Here is a 9,867-nt window from a genome sequence, read left to right as displayed (position 1 = left end):
TCTCTTCTCGTTACAAGCCCAGTTCCATCAGCTTGTGAAGAAATCCCTTCATTTGAGGTGAAATGTAGGTCATGATTTCTGAGTCCTTGGGCTTGGCAGCATGGTTTTTTGGCCTGTAGCTCCAAATGGAGCTGGCCATCTGCACTTTGGGAATCCATTACCATTGTCAGAATCACACAGGGTATTATAGCAACTGCCCAAAGCAAAACCAAACCAAAATACTTCAAGATACTGTAGTCATTAAATCCATCTGCCCAGCTATTTATAAACTAGTTTGCTGAGGTACTCTGCACATTCTGGAGGCAATAAATGGCCATTCCTGTTTATTTTTGCAGGTGTCCTTGAACCATGATTAAAAAAAGCAAATCAGCACAGGGTTGAGAAGGGGAGATCTTGTTTGCTGCACTAAGTGAAACAGTAAGTCCTTTTCTCAGAGCCTGAAAAATGATACATCAACTGCAGTGAAGAATTTCTGGAGTTGGTTCAATTCATTTGACACTTTGGGGAATACTAATTGAGCATTCAATAGTTCAACACTGTGGGAGTGGGGTAAACCAATCCAGGGAAATCATCAGCCATGGGGAAACCAATTTCCTCTCTCAAACTTTTTGTTCCTGTATGTCAAAGGTGGTCCCAAGAGATTCTACTTGTTACTGACACATTCCAGAAATCATTTTATTTTCCCACCTCTTTTTGTTGATTTTTTTTAATTTATTTTTTAAATTGGTAGAAGCAGGCAAGAGAGTTAAGCATCCCATGGACAAAAGAGAAATCTAATGAAAGAAATGTTGAGAAGAGAGTCAAGATAGATAATGAAGGGTAAAAATGCCAGACCTGCTGGTTTCCACTACTGTGCTGTCTGTGGATACATGTGTGAAAAAATAACTAGAGCATCTACAAAAAGATTATTTACTTGGCTGCCCTCTCAGCTGATGGGAAATAGAGCTGCTCTGTTGAACTCATTAGAATCCTGGCTTTGTGGCTGAGATAGAAGGTCCTTGGAACATGAAGGTGTGAGATCAGTGTCACTAACCTGCTGAAGGTGTGGCTGCCCCACGCACTGGGGATGTGCCAGATGCAGCCTTGCTCTCCAGCCATGCTTGAGAAGCTAATCAGAAATAAAAGATCTACAGTTCAAGTAAGACCCTTTCTATTTCTCCTCCAAACCAGAGTTATTATTGGTTAATATTATTATATCAAGTTATTATTGGTTATCTGGCTGTCCCTGAGAGGAACAGTGAAGTCCTTTGAGAGTCACAAACCCTTTTCACAAAGCAGGTGTTGCACCAGTGATCATGCAGAACAACAGGCATCTCCTGGGTGCATTTGTTTTCCTTTCATACATTCAGAAAGGAAAACACACAATTATCATATTTGCATAACTCCTTTACAAAACTGGTCTCTCAGCAGTTTCAAAGACATTGCTTCATGTCCTTCTCATTTCCTGCAGGGATATTACTGTCATCTGGAAAATTAAAGTCCACCTGACAACAAATTTTCTGGTTGAATCTAATAGCAACACAGCAACAGCTTTCAAACATTCTTTGCACTGCTTGGTTAGGGAGCCAGGATTAAAGATAAACTGTGTTTCTCCACCTCAGTAAAAGCCTGTGCCTTAATGTTTTAAAGCTTCTAAAATTGTGTGCCAATAGTATGATATCTGTCACTGGCAACAGTATTCATCCTGCCAGCGGCAGAATTCAGCTGTGGGAGAACTTACTGTGGTTTTCCTTATGTTGTGGCACATCCACAGTGAGCCATAATTTCTCACCTACTAGGTATTTTCCCTAAAATTTCAATACATGCAACTCTTCCTCACTTCTTTACAAAGTTTAGCAGGCCTGTCAACACCGTTACCCCAGGATCTCACATTAATTAATCTATCCTCGCAGCACTCCTTTGTTAGATGCCAGATTTCTCAGAGAGCTCAGACTCAAATTTTTGAGTGCTCAACACCTAAATTGGAGCCAGACTTTCTGAAAAGCTGAGTTCTCTTTTAAAGAAGGCTCAAATTTTTCAAAGTTTCCAACAACCCTAGCAGCAGAGTCTGCTGCCCAGATTGTGTGAGGAGTTGAGGACTCGGTGTGCCGGAGTTCTTTTCTACCTATGAACATTTTGGTGCCTGAAGCAGAGGTGATTTCCTTGTCAAGTCTGGCTGTCAGAGTGGGAGGCTGAGCTCTTCTGAAAACCTGGGCTTCTATTGTAAGGTTATCACCGCTTTGCAGGAGGCAAACTGACAGCTAGGGCGAGCGCCCAGAGCAAGGGAACATTCGTGTAGCGGGTGGAAATGAGATCAGGGTTGGGGCTGAGCTGTTTCTGTCCGCGCCCGCGCTCGGAGCTGGGCTGCAGCGTGTTCAGCTGTGGGGAGAGCTGCGTGGCACGGGCTGTGACGTGGGCATGGGCTAAAACACGAGCTCAGCAGCAGCCTTGTGATGACAGAGCTGCTGCATGAGACACAGGGAAGGAGGCAGAGGCAAGCAAGTTCCTGGAAAGCCGCAATATAGCGCTTTGCCCTCCTCCTACTCTCTCCTACTGAGAAATACAAATGTACTGTCTGTGCTTGCATCTCGGAGTTAAAGCAATCCTACAAAGGAAAAAGGTGGTTTGTCTTTTTTGTTTATTTTTTGTTGGTTTTTTAAATTTTTTTAATTTTTTTCCCTGTACTAATTACCATCTTTCACTGTCTCTGGCTGGAATACAATGCCCTGTGATGTAGATTCACCCACTGCCACTCTGTGAGCCCATCAAGTGATTGCAGGTCACCAAGGGCTCCTGCTCAGGACTGCCCCAGAAAGAAAGAAGCCCACAGGTCAGACTGAACTGGTAAGAACAAATATTCACTGCTGAATGACACAGGGGCAGAGATTAGATTAGCCTCAATCATTCACATTCTTCACTCATCTTCACTTTGGTGCTAAGTAGAAGCCTCAGAGACAAATTTGGCTCCTGTGGAGCTAGCTCTGAGGAGAACTCAGGGCTAAGAACCAGACTTTATTTTGTGTAGCAGCAGGGGCAGAGCCACAAAGCCTCACTGACAGAAAAGGTTAACACATCTCAGCTGTCCCACTCCTCTCTCCTGAGTGACCATGTCCAGTGCTCGCTTCACAGAATCACAGAACCAGAGGATCACAGAATCACAGAATTACAGAATCACAGAATAGCTGGGTTGGAAGAGACCTTCAAGATCAAGTCCAACCCATGCCCTAACACCACAACTAAACCATGGCACTGAGTGCCACATCCAGTCTTTTTTCAAACACATCCAGGGATGGTGACTCCACCACCTCCCCAGGCAGACCATTCCAGTACTTTATCATTCTTTCTGTAAAAGACTTTTTCCTAATATCCAACCTATATTTCCCTTGGCCCAGCTTAAGGCTGTGTCCTCTCGTTCTGTCAATTGCTGCCTGGTGAAAGGGACCAACCCCACCTGACTGCAGCCACCTCTCAGGGAGTTGTGGAGAGTGGTGAGGTCACCTCTGAGTCTCCTTTTCTCCAAGAAAAATGACCCCATATCCCTCAGCCATTCCTCACAGGGTTTGTGTTCTCAGCCCCTCACCAGCCTCGTTGCCTCCTCTGGATGCACTCAAGCATCTCCACATCCATCCCAAACTGAGGGCCCAGAACTGGACACAGCACTTGAGGTGTGCCCTCACCAGTGCTGAGTACAGGGGAAGAATGACCTCCCTGCTCCTGCTGGCCACGCTAGTCCTGATCCAGGCCAGGGGCCACTGGCCTTTTTCGCCCCCAGGGCACTCTGCTGGCTCCTGTTCAGCTGCTGTCACCAGCACCCCCAGGTCCCTTTCTGCCTGGGCACTGTCCAGCCACACCATCCCCAGCCTGTAGTGTTACAGGGGGTTATTGTGGCCAAAATGCAGGACTTAGCACTTGGACTTATTAAACTTCATTCTATTCAACTCTGCCCATTCATCCAACCATTTCATCCCACTGGACTTTGCCCATTCATCTAAACATTCCAGGTCTCTGTGCAGAGCCCTTCTCTCTTCCAACAGATGGACACACACTCCCAGCTTAGTGTCATCAGCAAATTCACTAATGAAAGACTCAATACCCTCATCCATGTCACCAATAAAAATATTGAACAGGACTGGCCCCAGCACAGACCCCTGAGGGACACCAGTGGTCACTGGCCCCCAGCTGGATGCTGCAGTGTTCACCAGCACTCCCTGGCCATCCAGCCAGTTCCCAACCCAGCACAGAGTGCTCCTGTGTGCTTGGTGAGATCTGAACTGACTGCTACACATGCAGCAGCCACACCTAAGGCTGAGAACCCACCACAGCCATGCCCAAAGCAATGGTTTTGGTGGCACAGGAGTTTGGCTCAAAGGAGAGACTGTACAAAAAACTTGCTGGTAAGATGCAGAATCCTCCCTCACTTTGAAAACATAGGCAGAGCTAATTTTCAAATATTCTTATTTGAGCTCTGGCAATTGTTAGGCACCATATTTTTTTACTTCTAACAAAAGTGTCTCAGTTTTTTAAGGGTCCAGAGCAAGATGGCAAAAGCCACAGTCACAGATGTGCTAATCAACAGTGCAGGTAGAGCGTGGTGGTTGCTCATCCTGTGTAAAAGCAGCTGAAGCAAGTGTCAAGGTGGGCCTGGATTCTCAAACCCAAGGTAGCAGAACTTCACAGTTTCCTATTATCTCTCCTTTTCCCAGCCATGTAGCCAGCTCTTTGTCCATTCCCTCCCTCCATACAATATCTAAATTTTTTAAAATATCTCCAACCAGGCTGTGTTAATGTGACAGATGGGAATTCTCTGTCAGTTCCCTTCTGGTGAAACATTCATAAGGTGTTGTATGGCTTCAGAAGGCAACGCATTAGAAAATTGGGAGGTGGAGGGTGTAGAGGGAGAAGCTTTCCTATTTTAATTTTAAGCAGTAGGAGCACGAGTAGAGTGAGTCACAGATCTTCAAACATGAATCCCAAAGCAAATAAGGAAATGGGAAGAGGAGCAATACAGATTAGGCAGACAGAGCAAACAATGTTGCTAATCCCTGCAGGCCTGGATGGTGATTTGCTTGCAAAATGGGCTGAGGTGCCACACACGGGTGTTTTAGCCACAGAGGAAGGTGAATCATTGCAGGTGACTTGGGACACGAGTGGAGCTGTACTGATGGGCTGCAGAATGGCCAAGGGGCCACGGTTTGTGTTCTCTGTCCTGCAGGGAGGGAGGGATGGATGGAGGAGAGGGATGCTGCCTTCTCCACAGCCAGCCAGGGTGTTTACCCAGCCTGGAAAGAGGCAACAGCAGTTACCATCACACTGAACACCAAGGGTGGGTGGGGAAGATATTTCTAGTTTTGCCCACACCCCCTCCTGGCAGTATCACTACCATGAGTACTCCCATAAAGGAATGGTATCCCAGCAACAGCACTGGAATAACACCTCGTGGATAGAGCGGTACCTTCAACACCCAGAGCACTCCACGACAGCCAGAATTACCCCCAGGGCTAATTCTGTCAATTAGGGAGGCACCAGTGATGTTTTTGGCAGTCAAAAGGAGGGAACAGAAGTGCCTTTTTCCTGAAGTCGTTATTTATTTGTTTTGGCCAACAGCAGGTTCCAGTTTGCTCTCCTGGATGGATTCACAACATCAGCCTCCATTGCCTGCATGGCAAAATAAAGAGGCACTGTCCTTATGTTACATGGTGTTATTTAGAGATCCAGACCTCTCTTGGTTGCTGTGGTCCCACACACCTTTAAGTCCAGTCTTTATTTTGCCACTGCCAGATTGCACAGTCAGACAGCAGGGCATGATTTCCTGTTTGCTTAGCTGGAGCCAATGCACTTCCATGTTTACTAGCACAGCTGAGAAAAATATTCCAGGAGGGTTGGGTTTGGTTTGGGGTTTTCTTTCTTTTTTATTTATTTATTTATATTTTTTTTTTATTTTATTTTTTTTCATTAGCATTTGCTTATTTGTCAAAGTTGAAAAGTTTTGAAGAGATGGTTTGGTTTTGACAGTTTTTCTTCACAACACAGGAAGCTTTGGGATCAGTCAGCACAAAGGCTGGGGTTCTTAGAGCTCTTGGCATTGCACTGCCTGTGGGGAAGAGAGCCAAGATGTCTGCTTCAGAGCCCTGGTCCCATGGCTTTTCTTTTTATAGCAGATTTTTAAACATGTCTCTTGTCAGAATATTACCAAAATTCAAACCATCTAAATTTTCTCTTAAGCAGAATCACCTTTCAATGTAGAACTGCAATATTTACACATTTAGCACCATTGCCAGAGGCCCAAAAGTAGAAAGCAGTGCTATTTGGAATATTATCCAGCACCTACTTGTATTACAAACAATAATGCAGTGTCTTGCTAGAGCACATGTGGAATAGAAGTTCTCCTCTCATTGATTCATTGCCACCCAGATGACAAAGTCTAACTGGAAATGAATGCACCTTGTTGGATTCCAGATGCCTCTCACTGGATTTTCTGATCCAAACGCTCTCCAAATTTTAGCAGCCACGATATTTTTAGCCTTCTCTAGCATCTTGTGTCTTAGAGCCTTGTAGCAGGCCTGGGAGGTGGAGGAAGCACTGCAAGCCCCCATTCCATAAATGAGAAGGCTGGAAGCAGGAGGTTGCCAAAGATCCCAGTGCAGAGCTGGGAGAGCAGGACAGATGGCCACCCTTGCAGGAGAGAGGAGCTGTGTTATTCCTGGCACCTCCATTCTGCCAGCCTCCACTCTAGAAGCTGGGATGGCCACAGGAAACCATCATTTTCTGTCCAGAAAAGTCACAGCTACTTTGTGCTGTGAAGAAGAATCCACATTTCCCCCTCAGCCAGATCCAGTTCAGGAGAAAGGGAAGCGACTTGCTCCGAGTGGCAAAAGTGCCAAATGCTAGGAGCCAGTGCAGAACCACGCTGAGAGCAGAGCTCCACATCCCTTTGTGCTCCTGCCATGCCCCACAGGCATCTAGGGACTAAATATTTCATTTCTCCTGCAGAAAGGACTCTAGTGTTTTCTCAGGGGCTTTATACCATGCCGGGGCATTCTCCTCACAGGGTACAGAGAACTTCAGCATTCTAGGCTGTTACCACTTCCAGCATTTTGAGAACCAGTGAAACACACTGTCTGTACAGCATCTGTTACCACAGGCTGCAGACACTCATTTCCAGAAAGAAGAACAGCTGTAGTAAAGTAAAAGCTGTAGTAAATACACAGCACATAGCTGCACGCTACATTAGAACTGCCACGGAAAGCAAACCAGCCACATCCATTTCTTCCACAGCCTCCTGCCACCTGCACCCTGAACAGCAGCCCAGTTGTACTGGAGAATAATTCACTTTCTTTCTCTCAAGCTGCTGAGGCTGCACCTGCTCACTCAGTGCTGGTGAATTTGACTCACAAGCATAAAATGAGTCTCGCATCTCCAGGTCTGTTCTCCTTGCAGTTCACGGGCCATGAATAATTAACTGCAGTTGTGCAACAGAGGAATCTACCTCAGCACAGAAATTCAGGGCTGGAGCTGCAGCTGAACTCAGCACCTGGGAGTAATTCAAATGAAATCTCTCTTTGGTTCACTTTGGGAATATGACAGGTGATGAAGAGCTGTACCTAGACTCATCCTTTAGGTGAAGAATGCTCCTTGTATTGCGAATGTGAATCAGTGTGGGGCTGGCAAGCAACACCAGCTTGTATGGCTGGATGTATTTTCCTCTAGAGCTATTTCCTAGGCATGATTCTGCCCTGTGAGACCACTCATGATAATCTTTGCTCTTGTGTTTGCACAGCACCTGACACAACCTGGCCAGGGACTGAAGTACCACAATTATGGAAGAAACTCAGCCTGAGGGGAGAAAAACAGGTTTTTGGTTTGTTTTTTTTTCAGATGTGGCTCCCAAAATTAAGCTCCAATGTCTGAAGAGGAGAATTTACAAGGAACAATTTCCAGACCTAAGCCTTTACATGCTCTATCAGGGCATGATATGCACTAGGTAGCTCTACCTGTTTGTCAAATTTGGATGCAGTTTGGTCAGCAAATAATTAAAATAAGAGACAGATGGCTAAATAGAGCAAGATGGAATGATGTGGAGGAAAATGAAGTTTCCTTAGGAAGCCAGGATCACAAAGACAACAGAGAAATTGAATGTTTGGATTCACATATTTTCTCATTCCGCTTTTTTTTTCTTCTTTTTGGTGACAGTTCACACTTTTCCAGAAGTACCTCCCCTTACTGCCTTTCCCTTACCAATTAACCTTCTGCTTCTTGTGTAATTAAATCTGAACCTCCCAGTTTCTCAGAGGTAGAATTACAGTGTAAAAAATAGTGGACTACAGTAAGTTAATGTGACATTAGAAGGGGAAACACAAAGTACATTTAAGACAGTTAGTTCCTCACTCATATATACCATACCAGTACAGATGGAACAAAATATTCCCATCTCAAACCAGACCTGTTTCAGTCTTAGAAAACTCTGCTTAAACATTGTTGAAGGTTTTTTTTTCCCTCTACACTCCAGTTCAAGCAGAAGCAAAGAGTCCCACAAATCTCATTATAAAATGTGTTCCTGCAAAGTTTCCAAACTATTTTAGGATGTTCCAAAACCTTTGAGAAATACAATCAAAACAGATTTTTTGTGTTCCTTCCTAACCAAATTATGCAAAAGTTTGAGATACCATTCTAACAGCAAAATCTCTTACACAAAAGAATGGTTTTATAATAAGGTAGTTGCGAAACAGTTCCTTTTTATTTCTTTAGTTTTGAAGAAGCCATCTCCTTCCTCAGCATTTCAAAAGGTGAAATATGCTTGCATACAGTGGAGCAGAATTGTGGCCTCAGCTCAGCACAATTCCTGGTGTAATGATACAGGACAAAAACATTTGCTGGCCCTTTGCACAAGGCTTAACACTGAGATACGACACCTAATTTAAAGAAAAAAAGCCACAGTGATGGGAAGACTACTTCATCTCCATCATGGAAATGTTCCACCATTCCCATCTGCACAAAGGAAAAACAACAGGAATGAAACCATGAAGATTTATGAAAAAAGTGAAGCTGAATACTGGCAAGTTTTCAATATATACTTCCCAAACCTGCAGCCCTCTGGGAATATTGAATAATAGGCTGGTAGTGCCCATGTCCTGGTATAACTTGTGTAGTATTATAAAGAAAGGATTCCTCTTTACCCTGATGAAGTGCAGAGTTTGGTCAACTCTCCCAATAAACTCTCCTTCAGCTGAAATATTGTGCTTTTGCTGGATAACTCGTTACACAGACATAAGCATCACATCATTAGCAAGGCCAGTATCAAATGTAGCTGTAAATAATGAAAATAAAGCTTTTACTTATAGATCATGGCTTGTAATTTTGAATATTTATGCTTAGACAAACAATTTTCCTCATCAAGAGTGAATAATTAAACCACAGGTTTAAAAACTGTATTTCAGCACCACAGTAACTTCAGGGCTTGCTGATTCTCTTGGGATGGAGGAATGTAATCTGGGCTCTGGCTGAACACTCAGGTGTATCATTCTCAATTCCAGGAGCTGGAAACAGGCTGCTGTATTGGTAGTAGTATTGGTACTGCTAACAGTCTCTCCTAAATTGTCCCAAACTCGGTTTTGCTGGTGTTTTACTCTTTTAAAGAGCTTGGATGGTGAAGTGTGATGAATCTTTAGAGCATGGTGTCTCCTCTCTCCATCAGCCTCATTCCAGAGCAGCCTGCCCAGCAAAGAGAGCAGCCAAGGAGCTTGCAGAGCCCCTGCTGAGAGCTCTGCCACCCTCCCTGCCCTCTCATTCCCATCAGCTGGCCCCAGGGCAGCTGTTTCTCCATCACCCTCTGTGGCTGGGAGCAGCACAGGAGCAAACCCCCTGGGAAATGCAGTCTGTGGCTGGGGGGGA

General features: G+C 44.8%; 1 protein-coding gene across 3 annotated transcripts in view; it reads right to left on the bottom strand.

Annotated features, from left to right (window-relative positions):
* Window positions 1-9,867, bottom strand: part of RERG (RAS like estrogen regulated growth inhibitor) — a 100,199-nt gene that overhangs the window by 63,320 nt on the left and 27,012 nt on the right. The window lies entirely within an intron of this gene.

Source organism: Parus major, chromosome 1A (genome assembly GCF_001522545.3).
Source record: "Parus major isolate Abel chromosome 1A, Parus_major1.1, whole genome shotgun sequence".
Lineage (NCBI taxonomy): Eukaryota > Metazoa > Chordata > Aves > Passeriformes > Paridae > Parus > Parus major.
This window is presented reverse-complemented; position numbering and strand designations above follow the sequence as displayed.